Source organism: Leopardus geoffroyi, chromosome C1, assembly GCF_018350155.1.
Source record: "Leopardus geoffroyi isolate Oge1 chromosome C1, O.geoffroyi_Oge1_pat1.0, whole genome shotgun sequence".
In the NCBI taxonomy this organism is placed as follows: domain Eukaryota; kingdom Metazoa; phylum Chordata; class Mammalia; order Carnivora; family Felidae; genus Leopardus; species Leopardus geoffroyi.
In genome coordinates, this window is record NC_059328.1 from 131,716,597 (window position 1) to 131,731,078 (window position 14,482).

General features: G+C 36.6%; 1 protein-coding gene across 3 annotated transcripts in view; it reads right to left on the minus strand.

The window, feature by feature from the left end:
- LRP1B (LDL receptor related protein 1B) overlaps positions 1-14,482 on the minus strand; it is a 1,910,230-nt gene that overhangs the window by 43,974 nt on the left and 1,851,774 nt on the right. The window lies entirely within an intron of this gene.

Below are 14,482 nucleotides of genomic sequence, written 5' to 3' on the forward strand. Positions count from 1 at the left end.
TTCCTTTCTTTGTACTTCTTTTCATCTCGAGAACAGGGTAGTGTCTGGTGGGTGGGGGACCCAGCCTCTGCATCAGCCCTTTGTGTGGTGTGAAGAAGTCACCCTCTACACACAGCAGAACAGGCCCAGTATTTTCGAATGCCCTGGCAGGTGAGCAAACACAGAGATGTGCCTCTCATGGAACATCAAGAGAAAAGTGAACTGGGAAACTGATCCATCATGGGTAAGGAGTAAACAGAAGTTTAGGCTATTGTTTCCTTCCTCGTTTAGAGCCTGACTTCCCAGTCAGAGGGAAAACCTCAACAGAGTGTGAGGCTTTTGTTTTAAAACATCTTTCCTAATGAACATTATAGATAATTTTCTCAACTACAAAAGAAGATTTCTTCAAATATTGCTATACCTAGTGTATGTAATAAAACAAAAACAATTTAATGATACAATAACCAATCTATCTTTGTAATTAGACATTCTGCCTCAGTCTTTTGAAAAGCAAGTATATATGTGTGTTTATATGTGAATATAATTTATAACATTCAAAATATTGAAATTCATAATACAATAATCTTAGGCAAAAGAACTTGATTAGATCTACCTCACACTTTGTGTTTAGAAGCTGCAATTTCCTTTTAGCTATCTAATTGTGAAGCGATGTTAAATGAGATTAGCTGTGATAAAAATCTCAATTTATAAACTTTAACCTGCTGTATGACAGTTATAGTAGGTGAAGAAAATTAAAACATAATTTATAACTCTCATGTTTGTATATTTAGCCCTTTATTAAATCAGACAGAAATTAAATTTATTGACAGGCTTGCTTCATATTTATGGAAATTTATTTCAAGCATTCTTCTGCTTGCTGTTGCATTATGCCAAGTACCCTCACTGAGATTCAATGCTTAAGCCTATTCACATGGTTTTGGCTATATTTAAGAAAAGTAGCATTTTGAAAAGGTGAGAAACTTGAAGATCTAAGAACTAAGTCAATGTTAGTGGTATCTGTCCATGATGGTGTCTGTTTGCAGTTATTGGCTTGGCAGTTATAGTATGCACCATCACACATTCTGTTTTTGCTTATGAAGAATGTATGCTCTGCAGTCTATATGATGATCTCTCCTATTCAAGGCAGAAATCTCTAAAGAACAACTCTCATTAGTTCAGATTGTTCAGCACCTCTTACTGATAGAGAGCTCCTTTCAGATCATTCCCCAACTGCTTCCAATGTCACCCTTTGATCCTGGTTCAGTTATCTGATGGGACATACAAGTTAGTTGATGTAGCCTAACAAGATCAACATGTTATGTCTTATCCATAGTGGTTAGCTAATCAAAATCAGGTAGGTAACTTATTTGCAAATGCAAATTCCAGTGCTCATCCCTGTCATCACTGCCCACCCATGCCTAGATTCTAATTCATAAATCTGAAATGGGGCCCAGGTGATTCCCATGGAACTGGTTGAGGACCTAGAATCTGGGAACTAGGGAACACATAAGAAATAACACAGAGACAAATTTTACTGATTAGCAAAGCAACTACATTGTTTGATACTTGCAAAAGGATTCAATTTACCTAAAATAGTTTATTTCTCAACTAAGTATGTGAGCCCTACTAAAAATGTAATTTTTAATCTAAACTTTTGGACCATTTTGTTTTTATAACCACATTACTGAGAAGACATGAGAAAGTAGAAAATAATGGATTAACATTTTGATGGTTGCTGATTGCCCTATAGTACACTGTAGTAAGGAACAGTTCTCACTTGCCTCTAGTGGTAAAGGGCAAAGTTAAATACTTACTTATAACTTACTAACTATAAGTAATTTTGGTACATAAATTAAATCTGTCTTAGACTAAGATTAAAAAGATGTGATAATATACACAACTCACTGGTGTTCAAGAGAATACAAATAAATATCTCAAAGAAATACCATTGAACTCCCACCAAATTGACAATCAATAACAGGAAATCTCATACACTACTAGTAGAAATATAAATTGATTCAATTGATTTGGAAAACAAAGACAGTATCTACTAAATTTGAACATACCCACACCTTATGACCTAACATTTGCACTAAATATATATCAAAGAGGAAGGCATGCATATGTGCATAAAAAAATACATATATATAATAAGCATAGTGACCTTTTTAGAAATAGGTCCAAACTACAAATAATCCAAACGTTCATTGCAAGAAGAAAGGATAAACTGTGGTTCACTCATACAATGAAATATACCTATAAATATATATATATATGCGTGTGTATATACATACATATATATGTATACACACACACACACAGACACACACATACATAACAGACAAATAAAAAATGAAAGCAGTACAGCCTATAAGGAACAAAATTGATGAATCTCACAAAAACAATGAGAGAAAAAAGCTGGACACAAAAATATACACACTATTTTTTTTTCTATAAAATTAGAAAGGCCAAACTAATCTAGGGTTTTAGAAGTCAAAAAGGACTTATCTTTGGAGAGGAGGGAAGGGATAGTGATTAAGAACATCAAGTTACATCTGAGGTACCAGTAATGTTTATTCTTGACCTGGATGTTGGTTTATGCTGGTTTGTACACCTGGTGATAATTTACTGAACTGTAAACTTGTGATTTAAAAATTTTCTATTTATATTATGCTTCAATAAAAAGATTTTTTCTAATCTAATGGCACATAAGCTGCAAGTAGAATATTTTAAAAATTCTGGTTAATTTGCTAACAAGGCTAAATAGGTTTTCTCTTTATAAACACTTCTTTTCAAAGAAATTCATGGTCTACTTTTTATGCGTTAAGGAAAATTCTCTAACCTTTAATGCTTTCAATATTTTTTCCTAGCATGTCAGATGCACATTATTCAATGCAGTTGATTGGCCTCATGGCATAAAAGTGGAATCCAAAGAATGTAAAAGAAATATTTGCTTAAGATAAAATTTTGAAATAAGCAGATAATAGAATTTGCACTTTAATAAATAATTCTAAATTGCATGCTGTTAAGCCATACCAGTTTTTCCTTCTAAAATAGCCAGAAATCATTTTAGACTCAGAACCCTTTCTCTACAGATATTCAAATGGAAGACATTTCATTTTCCCCACTTCACATGTTTCATACTTGATGCTATGTTGAAATTCAGGCAGAGTTGCTCACTATACTCCGATCCTGCCAGAGTTGCTCCCGATGCCTTTCTATGAAAATGTTCTATCTCTCACTCTTAGGCTTCAGATGTGGGGCATGTAGAAGTTGCTGGAGTTCTTGGTTCAGCTGGATTATTTTCTACACCACTATTAGGATTCTAGGGCCCAAAATATTCACTCTCTTTGCATGCATATTGTCCCTCTCCTCTTCTCTCCTCTCCTTTCTTCTCTCCTCTCTCCTCCCCTCCCTCCTCCCTCGCCCTTCTCTCTTCTTTCTCTTCTCTTCTCTTCTCTTCTCTTCTCTTCTCTTCTCTTCTCTTCTCTTCTCTTCTCTTCTCTTCCCCCCTCCCCACCCCTCCCCTTCCCTTCTCTCTCTCGCTCTCTCGCTCTCTCGCTCTTTCTCTCTGTTTTAAAGACTTTCCTATTTACTCAATTCTAACTCTAGGATTCCTAAACACAGGAGAATGTAACTTTATTTAATAGGAGTTCACGTTCTAATTATCTCAGTATACGGCAACAGTGTATAAGTCATTGGAGAACCACCTAATTTCTCTCTCATTGTCTTCTCAGTTCCAACCCACTTTGAATTATAAGCACCTATGCAAAACCTGAATAAATGTGTACAGTATTTTCACCAGTGTCACCTCTCTATACACTCCCAAATAATTACTACACACTCATATTTAAATTCTAAGCCTCTCTTAGAAAAGAGAGGAAAATAATGAAGAAAATAATACTTCATTAGCACTTCCCAAACCAGCAGAAATTTAGCAAAGTATGAAGAATGGTATATGAGAAGGCTCCTGAGCAGGCTCCCTTGGTATGCACTTGCTCGCTTTGTTTCTAAGGATTCCACCCTGACATAGTAAGCTCTGAAATGAGCAGAAAAGTTTAGCATTTCCTGAAATTCAGAACACTTTTCTTATCCCAGAGCACTAAAAAATAGTTACCGCATAGGGCTTACCACTTTAAGCACCAAAAATGCTCTAAAACCATTTTGAAAGTCATCTTTCTGTAAAATAGATATACATTTTCTTAAGTAACATTTATCAATATATATTTTTAAAGATTCTATTTTTAGGTAATTTCTATACCCAACATGGGACTCGAACTTACAACGCCTACATTAAGAGTCGTGTGTTCTACAGAATGAGCCAGCCAGGTGCCCCATAATATTTCAATATTTTTAATGATCCTGTGCCACTATGGCTCTTAATTATTCCTACAAACCTACAAATTATTCCTACAAATTATTCCTTACCCTTGAGAAGTTATATAGCCTTCTGCTTTTTTTTTTTTTTTTCATTTTCAGCTTTGACTAAGTGACTTGTTACTGATCATGAGGCAGTAGGCAAGTCTAAATAAAAACCTAATGATTCCTATCAGAGAAAAAAAGAGGTAGAGATATTGCTGATGGGTTAACACCAAGGTGTACAGTAAAGGGACTGTCTTCTAATTTCCAACACAGATCCACAGATCCACACACACACACACACCCTTCTCCCCCCAAAACCATCTGTTTTCCCCCCAAATTTAAATTTGGCTTAATAGTTATTGGAAATAAAGTAAAAAATGTGGTAGAGGAAAAGAAGACAAGTTAAAAGAAACGTAAGTGAGAGAACACTCTCACTTTGTTGGAGGGCATGAAATGGGGAAGAAACCAAATGTTAAAGATGAAAAAGTCTAGCCAGATGAACCAGTAAGCATTCAGAGAGAACAGTTTGAATATATGGACAGGAAGGCTGGTAGAACAATATGGTTGATTCTGTTTTAAACAACATGAGTAATTTAACCATGACAATAAAATGTAAGTGGAGGATCCATAGTTGATTATTTGCTGAGGAACATGCATCTGCCTAATTGTATACTGGGAGCTGCAGGAAGAGGACAGAAATATGAGAAAGGCCACCAGGTCTCTGAGAGCTGACAACCCAATTGAAAGGTTAAGACAAGAAGAAAAAAGGAACCAAAACTGATCTGAAGAATATCTGCTGTGGCAAGAGAGTGTAAATACGACTACCAACAAAATCTTCCTTCTTATGAAAGCTTCCACCTCATAAGGTTTACTCATTTTATTGACCTGAATGGCATAACAATTGATATGTTCCACATATGATAAAAAGGAGCAATAATGAAATGTAATTAATCTGTGCTAAGAAAGTAGGATTACCATGAAATTATATAATAACACTTTATATTCACAATATAAAATTGTTATAACCTCTGTAGGGTAATTACACTAAGAACTGCACAGTAGCACTAAACACAATCATGTAATCTAAAGGACAACGATGGATATATAATTACAGAGTATTCATATGGTAATTAGGTGAATAGTAACTGGAGAATAAGTGAGTGGCTATTTTCTGCAACAGAAATAAAATAATTTTCAAGGGATACCATTATTGCACTCTGTCTTTCTCTTTCCTTTTCAAGCAACCAGAAATATAAGGAAATACTTCTTCCTTTAATCTTTTTTAGAGAATCTTAATAGACTGCATAAAAATATGAGTTGTATGGTTATATATACAAGTTTATGAATATTCATGGTGAGCCAGATGTCTATAAAATCTCTAGCTGCATTTAACTTCTTTCCCAAATATTTCTTTCTATTGAAAAGTAATTGCCAAGACTATTTAGCCATTAACTCATATTTGCAACTGGGCTATTCACATTGTAATAGTTAGTGGAGTGTGAAATTTATTTAAAGGAAACAAAACCAACATTAAATACCACCTAAACAGAAGCTGAAGATAGGAAGAATAATGCAGAAATTAGAAAGTCTTTAATTGGTAATACAGATACTCATATACGGGAGACTATATTATACAATTACATGTATATACATCAATTGTTCTACCTCACTTAATTTTGACCTGGTTTTAAAAAAATACGTGAATTGGCTTTAAGATTCATAATTTAAGTAAGCATTTGGTAATTTAGGACTGCACATACAACATCAGCAACAGCAATAAACCAGAAGGTAGGGCTGTATTACTTTCACAAAGAAGACTAGGTAGAATTATCCACAGTGTATATCCCCAGGCATTCTACAACTGAGCTCAAGTTTCAGTGCAATTCACACTCCACCTTCACTGATATTTAATTGCATCCCAGGAGCAGTAGGTTCTATGAATTTTGTTAATATCTTCCCTACAAGGAGGTTTACGGCAGCTTCTATGTATGTATAAAATGTGGAAGACAGCCAACAATGGTATTTTATAAACTTTTGATGAATACTTATGCTAGGCTGACATAATAAGAAAAAGAAACAAAATCATTGGCTAGAACATGAAGGATTTGGAGGTTAAATTCAGTCCTTAATCTGGCTAACAATGTGACCTCATCTGAGTTACTTGACAAATTTATCCAGTATACCCATCGATCATCTTTGAACAGAGACAGTATTACTAAATGTGTCTAAGATTATATCACGATTCCCTCCTCCCCCACCTGTCCTCAACAATGCCCTTTATAGCATTAAGGCCAACTAGGGCCTGTTTTGAATTAAACGACGGGAATGATGATTATGATGATGATAAATACTCGATTGTAGCTGTCTTCTACATGACAGCTCATCTCTTTGTTGTAGTGTCATGCGTTATATGGTATTATTCTCATTTTATAGGTAAGTAAACTGAGGCACAAGGAGGATAAGCACCTTGCCAAGGTCATACAACAATAAGTGGGAGAACAGAATTTCAAGGCCAAATAAGCTTAATTGTAAACAGTAAACTCTTATTTTTTTCTTATTTAATAATTCGTATATTTGCTCAGAAGAAAACACACATGCACACACAAACCTCTAGAGAGTAATTTTAAATATCTTCGGTGTTCTCTTTCCCTTATATGTATCTAAAATTAAGAGAGTCCCCATCTACATAGATATCTGGGGGTTTCACCATCAGGCAGACTGATAAAGGGCCCTGTAACAGCAAGAGCAGCAGGCCCAGGAAAGCTTACTTGGTACCACCACAAGCTGCAATATCAGAGCTCAGGAATTCAAGCCGGACTCCCACAGCTCATCCACATGTTCACATTTCACGCATCATTCTCAGCTTCCCACCCAACCTCAGTTGGATTTTTGCCTCTCCAGCCACTGATCATCGGTTTACAGCTCTTTGAAGGAAACTCCATGTGATCTCTTCATTATCAAGAAGGATCAACTCTGGGTCCCTCCACACAAATAAGAAGCCAAAATGACAGCCAAGAAATCATAAACTAAGGCATGTCTGAAGTGCTAACATTTACTGACATCTAATTTAAGATGAAAACATTTAGAAGGATTCTGGAAAGGCTCTAAGATTCTTAAATATATTAATAAGAATGATTGTGGCCTTTCCTTCTCTGAAGTCGGTTTTTCATATAGCGCGGTTTAGGAGGCAGAAGACATAAAGTAACTTGTTTAAATTTGCTTAGAATTTATGATGGTTATCTTTGAAGGCTTATGTAATGAAACAGAAAAACAGATTTAAGAAATATTAAAGTTGTTCTTTTTTACAGTTCTCAAATGTTTTACATAACCTAAGATATTTTAATAATTAAACTTATTGCATAGTCCTAAATATATCTTCCAATTTCAGAGCCGAGTTTAATAAAGTAGGCAAACATTGAATCCAGGTATGCCAATTAAATATTCACTAGGGAAAAAATGTGTGCAAAACTCTGATTAGAGCTGATAAATTTTCATCAGGAAAGCGTGTCTAAGAAAATTAGCATTTTCTAATTTATTACTAAATATAGAAATAGATCCCAAATATTTCTATAGAGAACACTGAAAAATTTAAAAGAATAAAATCCATTCTGAGCAAACACTGCCATCTCTGAGTATCCAGGTAAAAGGAAAATGTAAAATTCAGAAAGCCAAGCTATCAAACTGTTGATTTAAGCAAGACATGTGGGGCGAGATTTTGAAAGTAGCACCAATAAATTTTTGACAGATTGCTGTTTCAAAATGTGTATTAACCATGATAGCATCAATCATTTTAGTAATAGTCAAAAATTAACTCCTAAAACTATCATGGCAATATTTTTTTAAATATCAGAGAAGCCTTTATAACTTTTGTTTATAAATCATGTTCTGGGTTGAGTGTTCCTCTCTTTTTAAAGCAATCCAGCCATAAAAGGTTTTAGCAAGTAATTATTTCTGGGTTGAGTGTTCTTCTATTTTTAAAAGAATCCAGCTATAAAAGGTTTAGCAAGTAACTATTTATAAAGTGGTAGAGAGTCATTTGAGACTTGAAAGCAAGCTGACTTGCAGATGACAGCTACATGTGATTTTATAAGATGAGGCTAACAAAAACCAAATAAGTGAATAAGCAGAAGATGGCTTAAAAAACAATGAGAATGAAGCATGCTCCTATAAGGTGGGACATCTTTGACCATAAATAAGCCATTTACCACATTCAGTCCCTGATTTCTTCATTAAGGCATGGAGTATGTATTAACTAAGGTATAAGTAATTTCAAGCTGTTAAAATTTATCAACATCTACCATGTCAATAGTATCTATTGGGTTAATATTGCTTATGCCCTCAGAATTCTCATGCTTTGATAGAACACTCAGGGCTAACATGTTTGAGAAAAAAAATCAAGAACAATAAAAGATTTGGCTAATCAGCACATGGAAATATTTTTTAAAAAGAAAATTCAGAGCACAAAGTAATAACTCATTTTTAGAAAACTGGAAAGGGTCTCATGGAGGTGAAGAATGCTGGACAGGAGGTAATCATGGAAAAGATCTTCTCAGATGGTAGTACCATGAACAAAATTATCCTCCCCATGCTGTGGCCTGAGAGAATGTCCTGGATCATTATCCTGGGATAAAATGAGGTCACCCTAGAAAAACTTACGTAGCTCCTTCGTGCATACATCTCTCCCTTCTCCCTTTCATTCTTCCATCCTTATTTTCTTCCTTCTTCCAAGCTACTCACTTCACATGTAAATGTCAAAGTAAGGATTTCTGATATACTTAAATGTGACCTCCTTTCTAGTTTTTCTTCAATATGTTACTTTGCAAAATACATAATATATATGTACTTCTCTCTATCAATATATTGATATTAATATAGATAGAGAAAGGTTTCGACACTAGTGTGATAGCAGGAAGAAAAATAATGGATTATATAGAAGTGATTACTAATTAATCAGAGTTCACTAAAACACTGAGAAAGTCACTTTGAAAAGGTCACTTGGGAGACTAATATGTAGCACACTGTAAAAGATTTTTGCTGGTCAAACGTGCAAGTTTCCTACTATTGATATAAATTAATCAGCTCTCTACTGAGACCCATAATAATTCCAAGGTTATAGAAAATCACTTTAATTTCATTATTAGTAGCATTTAACCTTTAACATGATTAGAAGTATGCATTAAATTGCTGTGATTAGTTAGTAACATAATTTAATCCAAGATCCTTTTTGTTTACAAAGAGTACTGTTCTTCCACAACATCCTTAAGATAAAGATGAGATAAAATCATTACTCTTTTATGCACACAGTGTAGTAAAAGGTACTGTAGCAAGAAACTTTTGATTCAGGAACAAATGTGTTTTCCTTCTGTAGCCCCCTGACTTTTCTCTCCATTGGGACACTATTTAGGTTCTTAATTTGCCATGCATTTATCACCACCTGACATCAAACATGTTTGTGCATTATTTATAAATACTACAGTACACCATGAATGCAGTTTTCAGTTTATTCATGACTAAATCCTAAGCTTCAGTGGCTGGAATATATTAGATGCTCTATTAATATTTGTTGAATTACAAACTGAATGATCATTGGAAAGCAGGGCACTTCAGAAGACAGAGAACAGGAGGCATACTGCTGACTTTTTTTTTTTTTTTTTAGTTTTAAAACCCCAAATGCAGTTATAAATAGGTGACAGATGAAAGAGGAGAATCAGATGGCAATGATAGACGTCATCAAGTCCTAGTTAAAGGGGCCCTGGAAATTTGGTCCTTGCATGAAACACTCAGCTGCTACATCAAAGAAGCAATTACTAGACACTCTAGGCTGCCATGTGAAAGAAGGATGTGACCTGCCAACTTCTCTGAAAGGGGACATTCTGTAGAATTAGACTAAACTTTTCAGCTTCCAGTAGGTTTCACTTTGTAGTCAGAAACTAATCTGAGTTTGGAAGTATACCTATGCAAGAAATTATTTTCTTCAGTGGTCTGATCTACTTACTTTCATGGAATATATAATTCCATTCTGCACTTAGGATCATTTCAGAAATTATTTAAAAAAAAAAAAACATCTGAAACCATATTCATGTAGGCCATAAAATAAATCTTTTTTATATAGAGGCCTGCTCATGTGAGCCATTTGTAATATATCTATTTTTTATTACCCAAATTATATATTACCTAAATATATATAACCTTTAAACACATATTATAACATATTTTAATTACATATTATAAATGATAGGCACTCAGAATATCTATTAAAGTGAAAATTTTATAGGTGCCTAGGTGGTTCAGTTGGTTAAACGTTCAACTCTTGGTTTCAGTTCAGATCACAATCCCACAGTTGGTGGGTTTGAGCCCTGAATTGGGCTCTGGGCTGACAGCGTAGAGACTCCTTAGGAATCTCTCTTTTTCTCTTTGTGTCTCCTCCATGGTCTCACTTTCTCTCTCTAAATAAATCAATTTTAAAAAATTAAAAATTTTTTTTCAACGTTTTTCTTTTCTTTTTTTTTTTTGGGGGGGGGACAGAGAGAGACAGAGCATGAACGGGGGAGGGGCAGAGAGAGAGGGAGACACAGAATCGGAAACAGGCTCCAGGCTCTGAGCCATCAGCCCAGAGCCTGACGCGGGGCTTGAACTCATGGACCGCGAGATCGTGACCTGGCTGAAGTCGGACGCTTAACCGACTGCGCCACCCAGGCGCCCCCAAAATTAAAATTTTTAAAAAGGAATTTGATTTTAAAATTTGCAGAGGACTTTACCTCACTTGAAACTTCCAACTTTGAGAAGCAGATAGTTTTTTTTTTTTTAATTTTTTTTTTCAACGTTTATTTATTTGTGGGACAGAGAGAGACAGAGCATGAATGGGGGAGGTGCAGAGAGAGAGGGAGACACAGAATCGGAAACAGGCTCCAGGCTCCGAGCCATCAGCCCAGAGCCCGACGCGGGGCTCGAACTCCCGGACCGCGAGATCGTGACCTGGCTGAAGTCGGACGCTTAACCGACTGCGCCACCCAGGCGCCCCGAGAAGCAGATAGTTTTAATTATTATCATTATTTATTTTATAAACCATGTGAGTGTCAACTATGATGATGAAAATAATCTGAAATCCAAAGTTGTAGAATACTATTTGTAACTCTACAGATTTCTACTTTATATACTTTTAAATGGTCTGAAAAAAATTTTTTTAAATTCCCTATTATCACCTCTAAAAATTTCTTCCTCACATCAGGATTACAGCTTGACAGATTCCAGAAAAGAGAACTTAGAGAGTATTTTCAGTGAAGATCCAGAAACCTACTGAAATTAAATTATATTTTATGTATTTGTTTTATTTGGGCAAGATACTCTTAAAAGAATCAGAAGCCTATACTAAGAAGTGTCTACACTAAGAAGTAAGTAACAGGAAATCTGGAGTTGAAAAATTCTAGCTTACTTATTTGTGGTCTGGAAGGTACCATGGAAGTGTCATGAGTTCTTGGACTCAGACAATAATTTAGTAGTTAGTTAAATAAGGTGTCATTCATTACATGGTCACACCATACCAATTTGTTCGTTTCTGCCACTATGTTGATTATTTAAATTGGTTTTTAAGAAAAGCTTGCTCTCAGATTATTACAATATAGATTTTTCTCATTTCTAAAAACTAATAAAGTACAAGTTATTTCATCAAACTGTAAATTAAATCATATTGTTACCAAGGATTTAGTCATGGATATTCAAGTGATAATGTAAATCTAAAAATTCAAATTCAGTTACTTGACTTTTGAATTAATCTTCTAGTAGTATTCTGAATCAAGTCAAATCAATCTATTTCTCAAAGTGTCTTATACTTAAGATGTATCTGATTCTCTGGTGGCAATCCTCAATAAATGTGTTTTTTTTTTCATCCTAATAGTTAATTTTCATATAATTAGCATTTATATACTGAAAAATCTCCTTTTATTTAACTTTTGTTCTGTATTGTTACTTCATCTGTTGGAAAATTATGGATTTTAAAACATATTTATTTATTGAAATCAAACTTGTAATTATATTTTTCATTCATGAGAATAATACTGAACAAATAAACACTATTATTAATGCACTGTTTTGATTAAAACAGAAGTCTCTTCTTTATCTGATGGGTTACATAATCCTAAGGTAAATTACAAATCCACCCATTTTCTCTGGCCTTTTGCACTCTGGGACTCAAAAGCTATGAGTTTGGCTATATTCTAAAAGAGCTTATGGGAAGATGGCAGCATAGGAGACACTGGGCTCACCGCATCCTGCTGACCACTTAGATTCCAGCCACATCTGCCTAAATAACCCAGAAAACCGCCAGAAGACTAGCAGAATGACTCTCCGGAGCCAAGCATAGATGAGAAGCCCATGGATGAGGGTAGGAAGGGCGAAGAGGCAGTGTGCACTACATGGACTGGTGGGAGGGAGCCAGGCGGTGGAGGGGCAGCCCGCCCACCAAGGCAGAGCCCCCGAGTCTGACTTGGAAAAGCAGAGGGCCTGGACAGAGTGTGTTCTGACAGCCAGCAGGACTTAACATGTGGAATGCTGTAAGTCAACAGCTCTGCTCCGAGAGCGGGAGGGATAGAGGGAGAGTCGTTGAGCCCCAGAAGACAGAGCTCAGCTTGGTGGGGAACAAAGGCCCTGGCCAGTGCCATCTCTCTCATCCATTCCCCAGCCAAAATCCCAAATGGGACCAGTTCCCGTGAGGGAACTTGCTTGCACTGCACAAACACCTAACGCTGTGCTTCTGCGGATACATCCCTCTGATGGGTCTGCCTCCCTCCTAGTGATGGAGCCGCAGGGCCCCTCCAGAAGTGGATCACTGAAGGCAAAGCGAGCTGAGCCTGCCCTTCCTGCCCCTGTGCACCTTGCAGATCCACCCCAACTAATACGCCAGATCCCATAGAAGCAGCACCACAAGCCTGGCAGTGTGCCAGTAGCCCAGACAGGGCCCACACCACTCCACAGTGAGTCCTGCCCCTGGGAGAGGGGAAGATAAGGTACACACCAGTCTGACTGTGGCCCCAGCAGTGGGATGGGGGCAGACATCAGGTCTGACTGTGGCCCCGCCCACCAACACAAGTTACTCCAGACAGCACAGGGGAAGAGCCCTGCAGTTCTGTGCCACTCCAGGGACTATCCAAAATGATGAAACAGAAGAATTCTCCGCAGAAGAAACTCCAGGAAGTAGTGACAGCTAACCAACTGATGAAAAACAATTTAAGCAATATAACAAAATGAATTTAAAATAATAGTCATAAAATTAATCGCTGGGCTTGAAAAAAGTATAGAGGACAGCAGAGAATCTATTGCTACAGAGATCAAGGGACTAAGAAACAGGAGGAGCTATGGGGCGCCTGGGTGGCGCAGTCGGTTAAGCGTCCGACTTCAGCCAGGTCACGATCTCGCGGTCCGTGAGTTCGAGCCCCGCATCAGGCTCTGGGCTGATGGCTCAGAGCCTGGAGCCTGTTTCCGATTCTGTGTCTCCCTCTCTCTCTGCCCCTCCCCCGTTCATGCTCTGTCTCTCTCTGTCCCAAAAATAAATAAACGTTGGAAAAAAAAAAAAAAAAGAAACAGGAGGAGCTGAAAAAATGCTATAAATGAGGTGCAAAATAAAATGGAGGCGACCACAGCTCGGATTGAAGAGGCAGAAGAGAGAAGAGGTGAATTAGAAGATAAAATTATGGAAAAAGAGGAAGCTGAGAAAAAGAGAGATAAAAAAATCCAGGAGTATGAGGGGAGAATTAGAGAACTAAGTGACAGAATTAAATGCAAGAACATATGCATAATTGGGATTCCAGAGGAGGAATAGAGAGGGAAAGGTGCTGAAGGTGTACTTGAAGAAATCATAGCTGAGAACTTCCCTGATCTGGGGAGGGAAAAAGGCATTGAAATCCAAGAGGCACATAGAACTCCCTCCAGACATAACTTGAATCGATAAAGAGATAAAGGATAAAGGATAAAGAGAAAATTCTGAAAGCAGCTAGGGATAAACATGCTCTAACATATGAAGGGAGACTGATAAGACTAGTGACGGGTTTATCTACTGAAACCTGGCAGCCAGAAAGGAATGGCAGGAAATCTTCAATGTGATAAACAGAAAAAACAGGCAGCCAAGAACCCTTTATCCAGCAAGTCT